The 13,067-nt window shown below is 40.0% G+C and overlaps 1 protein-coding gene across 1 annotated transcript in view; it reads left to right on the top strand.

The window, feature by feature from the left end:
- The window catches only part of KLHL1 (kelch like family member 1), a 125,573-nt gene that overhangs the window by 49,998 nt on the left and 62,508 nt on the right, over positions 1-13,067 (top strand). The window lies entirely within an intron of this gene.

Here is a 13,067-nt window from a genome sequence, read left to right as displayed (position 1 = left end):
ATCCAAATAACCAAAGTGCTGCACCAACAAGTACAAAATAACCCCTCTGTAGCGCCACAAATCCAACTCAGTGGTGTAACGTTGGAAAATGTTGATCATTTCTCCTACCTAGGCAGTTACCTTTCCACAAGGGCCAACATTGATGCTGAAATCCAGCATCGCCTGAGCTCTGCGAGTGCAGCTTTCTCCCGATTGAAGTGCAGAGTGTTTGAGGACTGGGACATTCGCAGGGAAACCAAAATACTTGTTTACAAAGCTATTGTACTACCAACCTTACTATATGCTTGTGAAACATGGACCACTTATAAACGCATCTCCAACTCCTCGAAAGATTCCATCAATGGTGTCTCCGAAAAATTTTACACATCACTTGGGAAGACAGGCGAACTAATATCAGTGTACTGGAAGATGCAAAGATCACCAGTGTTGAAGCAATGATTCTTCAACATCAAATTCATTGGACTGGTCATGTTGTTTGGATGCCTGATGATCGTCTTCCAAAGCAACTACTCTATTCCGAACTTTAAAATGGAAAGCGTAATGCTGGTGGTCAACAAAAGAGGTTTAAAGACTGTGTCTCAAGGCAAATCTAAAAAAAAAAAAATGTAGTATAAACACTGACAACTGGGAAACATTTGCCTGCGAGCGCTCCAGTTGGAGAACAGCCTTTACCAAAGGTGTCGTGGACTTTGAAGATGCTCAAACACAGGACGTAAGGGAGAAACATGCTAAGAGGAAGGCACGCTTGGCAAATCCACATGGTGATCAACTTCTGCCCGGAAACCAATGTCCCCACTGTGGAAGGATGTGTGGATCCAGAATTGGCCTCCACAGTCTCTTACGGACTCATTGTTAAAACCGTGTTTATGGAAGACAGTATTACTCAGCTACAAATGATCGCCAAAGAAGAAGAATACCAGGCCAGGTTGGCCTCCACATCCATGATTAAATCTTGGATAAAAGATGTCTTGTGGACTGCCCTGGCATTGAAAAGCACCACCACTAGCGTAGAGAATGGGTTGACAAGATGGGTTGAGAACTAAGCCTTGGCGGATGCAGGAAGGACCAGGAAGAGACAATAATTTTAAGTAAGATAGGATAAAACTATCATAATGTTTTGTTGGAAGCCACCCAGAGTAGCTGGGGGAACCCGGCCAGATGGGCGGGGTATAAATAATAATAATAATTTATTATTATTATTATTATTATTATTATTATTATTATTATTATTATTATTATTATTAAGCATCTGTCCCTCTTCTCACAAGGCTTATCAAACCTTCAGCATCATATCTCTCCCTGACTGATCATTATAATACAGGTACCCTTCCCCTCTGCATTCACCCAGGCACATAATTTTAGTCACCACACGTTATTCCTATCAAGAGGGAAAGTTACAGGTAAGTAGCTGTGTTGGTCTGCTGTAGTCGAAACAAAATAAAAAAAATTCATTCCAGTAGCACCTTAGAGACCAACTAAGTTTGTCATTGGTATGAATGAGCTTTTCATGTGCATGCACACTTACAGAGCCTAGGGCTTGCTGAGTTCAGAAGGTTGGCAGTTCGAATCCCCACGACGGGGTGAACTCCCGTTGCTTGGTCCCAGATCCTGCCAACCTAGCAGTTTGAAAGCACCTAAAAGTGCAAGTGGAAGGTAAACACATTTCCGTGTGCTGCTCTGGTTTGCCAGTAGTGGCTTAGTCATGCTGGCCACATGACCTTCTGGAAGCTGTACGCCGGTTCCCTCGGCCAATAATGTGAGATGAGTGCTGCAACCCCAGAGTCGGTCACGACTGGACCTAATGGTCAGGGGTCCCTTTACCTTTACCTAAGGTGCTACTGAAATGAATTTTTTAATTTTGTTTCGAGAGGGAAAATGGAAGGTAGGGCAGGGGTGGTGGTTTGAGACAAATACCTGGTCTGGTCACAGCAGCCATGCTTAGTTGTCTGGAGCTATTTGCTCTTAATTCACTTAGACTCTGGCATACTATTCTGGTTCCATGAATGTTATCTTTTGAAGCCCACAGAAAATACTAGCAGACGTAAAGAGGAAGGCAGATAATATGACAGAATTTCCTATATTAGTTATACCAATGTTTAGCTATTCATGCAGTGTATGCAATGAGAGCAATAGATCTGTCTTGCTAAATGATAAAATTAAAAAAAGTTTTTGTCTGAGTGCTGGATTTAAAAGAAGAAATCATGATGTCAACTTCTGCTGAATTACCAAGCTTCCATAGATCAACAGAATGGTCTTTCTCATGGGTGAAAGGCAGTAGCAAAGCTGTATTTCTCTTTGTTCATGATATTAAAGGAGGCTTAGACTTCACTTGTTTTTGATATCTTTTCCCTCCACCCCCGTTTCCCCCATAAACTGCTGTACTTCATAAGATCACTGCTTGTGGTTTGGGTTTCTGGAGGTGCTTGCTTGAAATGAATGGATATAACTAGCACTTATCACAGTGTGGAACTTTTTTATGATAAGCTTTCTCTAACACAGCAATGATGCCACAGCACCACTTCATCAGGGCACAGTTGGGGGAAGAGGAAAAGTAAAAACATTTAAGGGACCAGCATATGGACAACAAGTCAATTAGCAGGCATATAAGGAAGACAACTGCTGGTACTGAAATGTCTCAGATCTTATTGGGAAAGTAGTTAAGCAAACAGCCCATGGTGAATTAGTCTGCAATCTGATGCCTAATTTAACTCTAAGAACCTCCAACCTTATTGCATAAATTGCACAAAAGGAAATTAACATGTTAGAAAATAAGGCTGAATTACTGCATAGATATAACATTAGATCTGCTTCTTGAATTGAAATATTTTACATTTAGGTTGGAAATTTTCAAGTTTAATCCCATCAGAAAGCAGGTTTAATCCCATCAGAAAGCGTCCTAAAATTCAAATTTAATTTCTTTGAGGAACAGACACTGACCTACTGGTTACAATACATTGAATTGCATTTTTTAAAGTTCATAAGAACTGACCATATTAACTTACTGTCAAACCAATTTTATCAACTGTGTTTTATTGTGAGAGGAGAATGCAGTATGTATCTGCTGACATCAGTAAATTTAAAAATAATTTACTGAGTAAGTAACCAGGAGATGCTCACCATTTTACTCCCTGCACGAAAAGCATAATAATAATAATAATAATAATAATAATAATAATAATAATAATATATTTATACCCCGCCCATCTGGCTGGGTTTCCCCAGCCACTCTGGGTGGCTTCCAACAGAAAAATGAAATAAAATAATATATTAAACATTAAAAGCCTCTCTAAACAGGTCTGCCTTCAGATGTCTTCTAAAAATCTGGTAGTTGTTTTTCTTTTTGACATCTGATGGGAGGGCGTTTCACAGGGCGTGCGCCACTACTGAGAAGGCCCTCTGCCTGGTTCCCTGTAACTTGGCTTCTCGCAACGAGGGAACCGCCAGAAGGCCCTCGGTACTGGACCTCAGTGTCCGGGCAGAATGATGGGGATGGAGACGCTCCTTCAGGTATACTGGACCGAGGCCGCTTAGGGCTTTGAAGGTCAGCACCAACATGTTGAACTGTGCTCGGGTGGGCAGATAAGAAATAAGTTATGGTCTGGCTTATTGTTAAATTCAAACAGACAAATCATTAAAGGTAACACTTGGCCACTACTTATGGTTTGTCTAGAGCAGGCATCCCCAAACTTCGGCCCTCCAGATGTTTTGGACTACAATTCCCATCATCCCTGACCACTGGTCCTGTTAGCTAGGGGTCATGGGAGTTGTAGGCCAAAACATCTGGAGGGCCACAGTTTGGGGGTGCCTGGTTTAGAGTGAGCCTGTGTTCAGCCATAATGCTAAGCCAAACCATGGCTCACAGTGGCAAGGCAGGGGACTATAGGAGGACCAAAGCAGCTGCAATTTTGCTGTGAGTACCTGCACCCCAGCTGGTCATACTTCACTATGGTTCCATTTAGTAAGACATGTGAATTGGGCCTGCCTTTCCTAGTCTCATTTCTATCCACATTTTATGTAAGACTGGGAGCTCAGTGGTGTCTTTTGATAGGTCTTTGTTTTGATTTCCTGATTCTCTGACTTTTGGTAAATAAAGTTGTAGTTAGCAGTGCATTGCTTGAGATCCTAATGAATGTGATTAGCCCACTTTTTAGAATGAATAGGAAGTGTTCCTGTTGTAAGTGGGGGAACAATATGTGTCCTGACACAGTAATGTTAATGGGGATATCATATTTTTCACTTAATTAGTCCATGTAATTGGACATAATTGATGTTAATTGAAATGATTACATGATGCAAAGAGAGTGAACTGTATTTTAAGAGAGCATATTTGTTTAGATTCATAATCCTCCAAAATTAATTTAAGAACACTACTGTGATAGATTACTTTAGTTTACTACCGAAAACTGAATAGGCCTAAGGCCATATTCTCCTTTCCTTTCCTTTCCTTTCCTTTCCTTTCCTTTCCTTTCCTTTCCTTTCCTTTCCTTTCCTTTCCTTTTTTAAAAAAGTGCTTAGAACATTGCAATTTGACAGCTATATAATTGTTTGCTAGGTGCTGTGTACTGCTCACATTAATAAAAGAGCATTCTAACCCAACAACCTCTCATCACATTTTCTGGCCAAATAAATTTGCATTGTTTGAAACTGAATTAATGAAAGGCTTTGCATCCTTCTGCTAGACAGTAAGGTGTGAGTTCTTTGGGTCCTTGGGGGATGGAGTTGGTGAGATGCTGCCCAGTGGCGTAGTAATAGGGGGTGGGGGGCGCCGCACCGCGCAGCAGGCTGGGCAGGGCTGACCACCTTCGACAGCTGCTGCCGCCTCTGCCTCTGCCGCCGCCATGGAGAAGAAGCCCCGCTGCAACCAAGACTGTTTCACTCTGCGGCTTGCTCGCTGGGTTTGCCGCGGCGCCATGTCGCATGCCTCCTATGCGTGTGACACTCATATCATTTGCTCAGGTCTCAGTAGTTCGTGGCAGGTTGTCTTTTTCTTCAACAACACATGTGTTGTGGATGTGAAAACCCATCCTAATAAAAATCTTAGGATGCATGGTTATTCTGTTGAGGTTTGCAGTAAGAGAAGCATTATATAGGGGGTGATAACAATTCTTCAATGGCCAAATCGTTCAAACAAAGATACATGCCACTTTTTTTGCAGGGCAATGCACTCTGTTGCATTTTACATACCCTTTGACATTCCTCAGATGGAAATAAGGACATTCCCCCCCCAGCTTTTTGATCCCCATTTTTGTTTGTGTCTCCTGTAGAGCATTTCGTAGCAGAAGAAGGGTGATTGCCACCAGCACTTCGCCAACAGGACACAGCACACACACCCTCCACCATCCTCAGAAAACCCCTTAATACCAGTTTTATTCTTTGGTATATTTACAAGAAGAAAAACACGTGCCAATAGATAAATTTTGGAACAGAGCAAGATTAGATGTGGATGAACAAAACATTTTATAATTAAAAAAATGAAGATTCCTTGCGCTCCGCTCCTCCTCCCTTTCTTGCAACCAAGGGTAGCCCTGCCCTCTCCCCGCCCCCCAGGCCGGCAGATCATGCAGGGCTGGGCCTCGCGGACAGCAGCCTCTCCTCCTTGCCTGCTCTCCAGCAGATGCTAATGACCTGCCCAAGGAAGAAGGCCAGCAGTGGTGGCCATGGAGAGGCAACAAGGTGCTCTCTTGCAGCTTCCACTGCTGCCATTGTCATTGCTTGGGACAAGCTCTGGCTCATCCTCCTCCCTGAGTTCAGCACTGGCGATGCTGGAAGGAGAAATAGGCACCTTTGGGGATCAAATCAGAAGTTGTGATGGCTTTTGTAATTCCGAGACTGTACCTGGAAAATCAGGAGACTAGGAGGGTATGATTTTAGCATACAATAAATAACCATGACGTGCCAGCTTGTGCTGAGGCTGTGTTAGTCTCTTTAATTGGCATTCAGAAATACAGCTGGCTTTTATGTACATCTTAAAATTGAGCAGAGGCCATACTGCTTTTATGAGAAGTAAAAAGCTAATAAAATCTAATGTTTTGGTTTCTTTGATAAATATTATAGACAGAATTGTTTTTTCTTTGGCTAACTATATCAGGGGTGAGATTATGGTGTCAGACTTGCATTCTTGTTTATCTTCTTGCCTCTTAAAGCATTTTTCATATTCCCTGTTAAAAAGGATATGGGAGAAGAAAATGTAGCGTAGACCTGTAATAAATAAATAAGTAAATAATAAATACTTTAAACAGAGATGAACTATATGCAATAATACAACATTTATTTCCAGGATGGTGAAATAGGTATACCAAGAGCATATTGGAGACTGGGTTTTAGTAAGGCATTGCAAGATTACAGTATTTAAATTAATGTATAAAATATCAGGCTTGCAAGACCATGGCCTGGGAGAGAAATTGCTAAATGTGTTTATTTATTTCTTTGTTTGTTTTATATCCTCCTTCTCAAAGGAGCCCCGTATGGCATCCACATCCACAATAATAATAGAAAACATTCTGAAAAAGTTAAAACATTCTAAAAACCGCTACATTTGAAAACATAATTTCCTCCATTGATCTCAGGTTTTCCAGAAACAGTATCCCACCAAATGCTTTCAAATTCCTCCTCCTAATAATAATAATAATAATAATAATAATAATAATAATAATAATAATGTCAGAGACTGACATACCTCACTCTCGATCTCTCCAAGTCTTTTACAAAGTTCTGGTGAATATTGTTGCCTATTATTGGAGATGACTTGGCTCTCAGAGCATGAATAATAGCTTTCATTTTATTGAGAGCTTATTTCCAATGGTCAATTTCAGTGAATTTAGGAAAATAGTCTATCATCAGAAGATAACGGGTCTTCCCCAGATAAGATGGGCCATTCCCAATTTTCTGCCAAGTCAGTTTAGAAAGACAGCAGTCTTAAGAGGTTCTGGCAAATTTGCCTGCCTTCTGGCACCTGCTTTAAATCCCTGCACCCCCTTTTTTCCTGCATGATGATGTGCCAACACGTGGGCATTCTTTTGCATCTCTGATGGGCTTAGTTCCTTTAGGCCAGGCATGGGCAAACTCGGCCCTCCAGGTGTTTTGGGACTACAACTCCCATGATCCCTAACTAACAGGACCAGCGGTCAGGGATGATGGGAACTGTAGTCCCAAAACATTTGGTGGGCCGAGTTTGCCCATGCCTACATCCAAATGATGTCTGAGAGCTTGTTGTTTGACTTTGCAATTTGCATATGGTATTCAGGGTGACTACTTTCCACCAACTGTGGTGGATGTTTCTTGTTTAAATTCATTCTGGAGCAGTGATTGTTGTGCTGTTATGTATGAGATCTGGGGGAACTTGATGTTTTTCCTATGATGCAACCTCCAAATTTACTTCAAACTTTGGTTTAAGTGAATAATGGTAAAAACTTGGGAACAAGCAAAATGCACCTTACAGTTTTTTCAAGTGCTATCAGAACATTTTTCAGCTTCTCTCAAATCCACTCAGATTTTTCATCTTTGAAAGAATTTTCTTCTTTAGATGTTGATGTAATCAAAGCCATGACTGAGAAATTTCATTAACCTTATGGAAACCTTTTATTTATTTTTTATTTTTACCTTTTATCAAAATTCCTTAAATAGCTTGCCTAGAGAGGAATACCCAACTTGACTTTAAATTTTGATATATGTAAAAAATGGATGGTGTGAACTGTAAAAGTGGGAAATATATGCTCAGTTCTTCGTTAGATCGTGCTGTAGACCTTAAAAGGCAAGGTATCTGAGCACTCCTAGTAATGGGCTAGTTCAGTCAAAATGAAAAATAATGGTTTCTTGCTATGTGATGGACCATGATGAGTCTTGGGCTTGCATGCTCAGAAGCTTTCAGTTGGTTAACAAAAACAAGCAAAAAACAAACAAACCCCACATCTGTGACATCTGAATTGGGTAAACTGTGGTTTGTTTAAACTATGGTAAGAAAAAGGCTGGATCAGGCCAAAGTTTCAGATCCTTACTTGTTCTGAAACCATAGTTTACAGTTTACATGTTTGGTTTAAAATCAGGAACAAATACTTCTGACCTTCTCATGCCCATATGAGAATATATTTGGGAAGCCTGAGACTTACTGAAGCATATTCACATACAGGAAACCATGGTCTATCACAGCGGTGGGGAACTTGATTTGCATCCTGACCTCAGCCCAGCACTATGGGCCATTTGTGAAAGGTTTATTAAATGATGGGTGCCATCAGTGACTCCTGCCCCTCACCAAGGAACAACTGAGAACCCATCTTAAGCCATCAGAGCTGGAGGTTTCCCACTGCTGGTTTACTGTTATGCTGAACCAGACCAAGTCTCAGTGATAAAATGATGCCTGTTATCTAGATTACCTAGGGGCTGTTGCCAAGTATATGAAGCACAAGGAACTCCACAAAAACTATTGACATTTCCTTATTCAGAAATAAGCTAATGTGAAAAATAATTGCATGTTTCCGTTTGTTGACAGTGCAAGATCATTTGACACTTCTGATAAAATAGGATACAATGCACGTTTCTTGAGAGTATGCAGTTTGCAAAAGACCAATAAAACAGGCATATCTGTCAGTTTAATCAATATAATGTGCCACATGAAAAATGCTTTCCAATCTCATTTTAGTCTGAAATTTATCTGTGGGGATCAGAGAGCACATTGGCAAATTTTCAGCATTCAACAAGCAGTTCAATGAGCAGTTTGTAAGTGTTCTGTCAGGGTAAAACAACTTAATGTGACAGGTTCTTGGTGACTTGTATCATAATGTTCTCCTTAAAAAGTTTATAATAGCAGTTAATTTGGGATAAAGTGACAATACAATCTGTGGATTTATCTTGTTGGGAAAAAGCAAGAGGAAATGGTATTCTATCCTGAGCCAACATTTTCAGAGTACATAATATCATGGGTTATAGATAGCGTTATACCACAAGGGTTGCATCCAGACATGTCCCTCCGCTGATGGAAGACTTATTGGTCCAGCGGAGCCTTCTGTTAGTGGAAAGCAGGAAGGCAATTTTCTCTTATGCTAGAATTCTGTAGCCCAATGCAGCTGTCCCAAATTCATATTCAATATTCATGAATAAACCTACACAGTCCATTCAAACAGCCTTTAAAATTGGAAGGGAGGTGATTATGGTGGTGGGGAGAGCTAGGTCATTTGGAGTGTATGAGGACTTGTAGGGTGGGGAGTTGAAGAGCGCCACTGTTTAAATAGGATTTACAACCCCCCATGCATTAGTGGAAACAATTTTACAGTTTGCTGGTTCCAAGCAATGGAATATTAGTTGTTTCTCGGTAAATAATCTGCACAGATAAAATGCCAGTCCTCCACATTGCATTATATGTTTGCATAACTAGGAAATATAACCCAATTGTGAGCCATGCAGATGAAGCGGTGGAGCTATACAGGTAAGAGCAAGAGCTGTGGTTGCCAGGACTGTTCTTTGTTTCAGCCAGCAGTACCTCCTCAGAGATGGGCCAAATCCAGGTAGGACACAGCTGACAGCTGGCTCCAGGGGAGCCATAAAGGTTATCATGAGCAGAGTCAAGGCAGGCCAGGGTCAAATTCTAGAAAGAGAGGTCAGCAGGAAGAAATCTGCTGGGCAGATGAAGTGGAAAGTCAGGTCTTAGATAAGTGGAACAAAGAAACGCTTAGCACCACCATTCGTTAAACTTGAACGCTGTTCCTCCAACTAGCAAACTCTGAATGAATCTTATAAGTACAGTGGTACCTCAGTTTATGAACACAATTGGTTCCGGAAGTCTGTTCATAAACTGAAGCGTTCATAAACTGAAGCGAACTTTCCCATTGAAAGTAATGGAAAGTGGATTAATCCGTTCCAGACGGGTCCGCGGAGTACTCAACCTGAAGCGTACTTAACCCGAAGCATGGGTGTAATTGGTTCCGGAAGTCTGTTCATAAACTGAAGTGTTCATAAACTGAAGCGAACTTTCCCATTGAAAGTAATGGAAAGTGAATTAATCCGTTCCAGATGGGTCCGCGGCATTCGTAAACCGAAAATTCGTAAACCGAGGGGTTCATAAACCGAGGTTCCACTGTAGAGATTTGGCTGCCTTCAGGCTATTCACTTTTGCTTTTGTCCCCACAAAGAAACAAGTGTCCCCCTTTAAAGGGAACTTGCTTGCTTTGGAAGTCTTTGATGATGGGATGTAGAGGAGGTTGGAGCATGATGGTGGCTTCAGAGCTGGAGTTCTTGGAAATAGTAGTTGTATCTCTTTAGGCTGAAGATGTTGAGAAGATGGGGTGCTGGCTTCATTATCCTTTCTGATGATGGGAGTTCTGAGTTGGTAGGGACATTGAGGACTGTTTCCAAAGCCCAGTTCTCTTGCTTTGAGAGATTGTTTCTGCCTGCTGTCTGTGAGATTAAAGTCCAGCGGATTGATCAGGAGATACAGTCTATTCAGTTCTTACATTAGCAGTAACCACGATGTGGAATGCTTATATCAATCTTGTAGTGTTCCACGTGTTGATGCTTTTGAGAATGCTAGCGTTCCTTGTAAGTAGGTATCAGATGAAAAACTTGAAAGTATGGAACATGCAGAAAATAACTTGTGTTCCACATGTTGATGCTTTTTAAGAAGCATTCACAGTTATTTTCTGCATGTGCCGCTGGACTTTAATCTCTCAGAATATGTTCTGCTCATATGATAATTTGGTCTATGGAATTACCATATTTTCCCGTCTATAAGACGCCCCCATGTATAAGATGCCCCCTAATTGGGGGGGGGGGGACGATGACTCAGATTTAAGAAAATGGGGAAAGATGTATCCATGTATAAGACACTCCCTAATTTTTGTCATTATTTTTTAGGGGGGAAACCTAGTCTTATACATGGAAAAATACGGTACATATTGTGACATGATATGTTGAATTGTTTTTTTGAAATAGAAGTTATACTGTTACATAGAGTGTAACAAAAGGTTCCGCAGTGTTTTGTATGTGCTGTCTGTGAGGACATGTGATCAGAGCTCTGGTTTATGATATGCAGAATGCAGGTGAGCATCTATCCCAGTGGCATCATACAACTTAATATTATTCCAAATTCACTTGCATTGGAAAGTAAAGTGCATTGTTGCAATAAGGGGAAAACCTGCCTCCTTCCCCCAACATATGGCGACCTTGTCTTTTTACTGTCGTGCATTGAGATGCAATGTGTCTCTCTGGGAAAAACATAATAAACACTGCACTGCTCTCAAAATGTAAAGAAGAAACATTCTTAGGAAGAACTATATGTAAAATAATTATATCTAAGGTAACATGTAATATCATTCCCAACTTACGGTCCAAATGGGTAGAGGTGCGTTGTAAAAAAAAAATACATAATGTATAGAAAGAAAGCATGCAACCAAAGTTCAAAATATTTTAAAACAATGAAGATTTTAAAAATACAATTGCATTTTGATTATAGAGGATTTTTCAGTTCTTGCATTCGTCCCAAAAAAACAGCTATCTCATTTGCTAAATAAGTAGCTTTTTTATGGCACATATATTTCAAGGGCAGTTTTTACATCTATGAGTTAATGAAGGTTGAGGTGTGATTTCTGCTTAAAGAAATAATATTAAATTACTCGATCAGATTTCAAGATTTGATTTTGGTCTTCTACCTATCAAATGAAATTAAATCTTTATGATGGAGTTACATCCAATTGTTAACCAAGTATCTCTGTTCTGTTTTTAAAACTGTAATTACATTTCTTGAAAATTATAATGGTTTGATACGAAATTAATTTAAACCCATTAGTTTAACATCTGTAAACATTTCCATTATAAATTCTCAAAACGCCACATATTGTTTTTGCCTGAAGATGGTTTCCATATTCCCAGTGTATCAAATCTGGGCTGCTTAATTTGCATATTATTGATGCAAATTGAGGATATTTATTCCTGTGGAAAGGCATCTCATGTCAGGAAAGAGTGGCTTTTCTCATTTGTCTATTTATATATTAATACTTACACATACATACACTGCCTGCTCCTTGTTCCTACTTTGAGAGATCAGCAGAGACGTGGCAGAGTTTTGTGCTCACTTGTCCCCATTTCTCGTATTTTAAAATTACATGACTCTGTATGGAAGTAGAACTCATTGGTTTTCCCTCGGATCTTGAATCTTGCTGGCTGTGTGCTAATATCCAGTCATCTTGCATTAAATTGTAAAAAAAATTCTTGGTTAGGAGGCATAATTTTTTTGTAACGTTTGAATTTGATAGAACTCAAGAGAGGGTCCAGCTAGTGGTTATTTTGCACTCTGCTTCACCTCTGCTCAATAAAGATATCTGGTAAACACAGTACAAATACAGTATAAAAATGATATGTATCCCACGGTCAGGATAGTTTATATTTGCTACCAGGCATGAGCGTTGCAAAGTATATCCCTGCTGCCTGCAATGAAGCTGGTTTTGTGACCCAGGCTATCTCTCATGTCCTGAGCCACATAAATCAAACAGGTTAAAATATCCACTAATGCAAATAATATGCCCAAGAATGGGATTTATGATGTGTTACTAATTCCATTTAGAGATTATGTGACCTGAGCAGAGAGCAGACGAAGGCTGCTTAACATTGCTGTATTTGTTGAAACAAACAAATAAATAAAAGGTTCAGGGTCAGTTCACACTCTCCTAATTAAAGGTGAAAGCACTGTGCTGGAACGCTATGGGAAATAGCAAGGAATTGGTTGTACTACCAAAAAAACCCACATCCCAAGCACCCCAAAAAGTGCTGGATAAAATCAGACCTTTGGGTGGGAAGCATATTGCATTAGTGGAAAGGGTAAAGGGAAGAAAGAGCCGTCTAGGCAACTAGATTTCCCAAAATTCTAATATACAAATAAATATACAGTATTTGAAATAAGTTCCTACAAGTTTGATAATTATCTCTTTGCAATGTTATTCAAATTCATCAAATTTATCAAACAGATAAATATTAAGCTTTCTGCTGTTTTGTAGTCTTTAGAAATAAGTTAGAAAAAACATATAATTTATTTTTAGGCCTTTGTAGGCCAGTTGATTTGTTGCTATTCATATTTATTTGTGGGA

This window comes from Zootoca vivipara, chromosome 4 (assembly GCF_965207765.1).
Source record: "Zootoca vivipara chromosome 4, rZooViv2.hap1.1, whole genome shotgun sequence".
Lineage (NCBI taxonomy): Eukaryota > Metazoa > Chordata > Lepidosauria > Squamata > Lacertidae > Zootoca > Zootoca vivipara.
The sequence above is the reverse complement of the archived record's forward strand: the minus strand, read 5'-3'. Positions and strand labels throughout refer to the sequence as shown.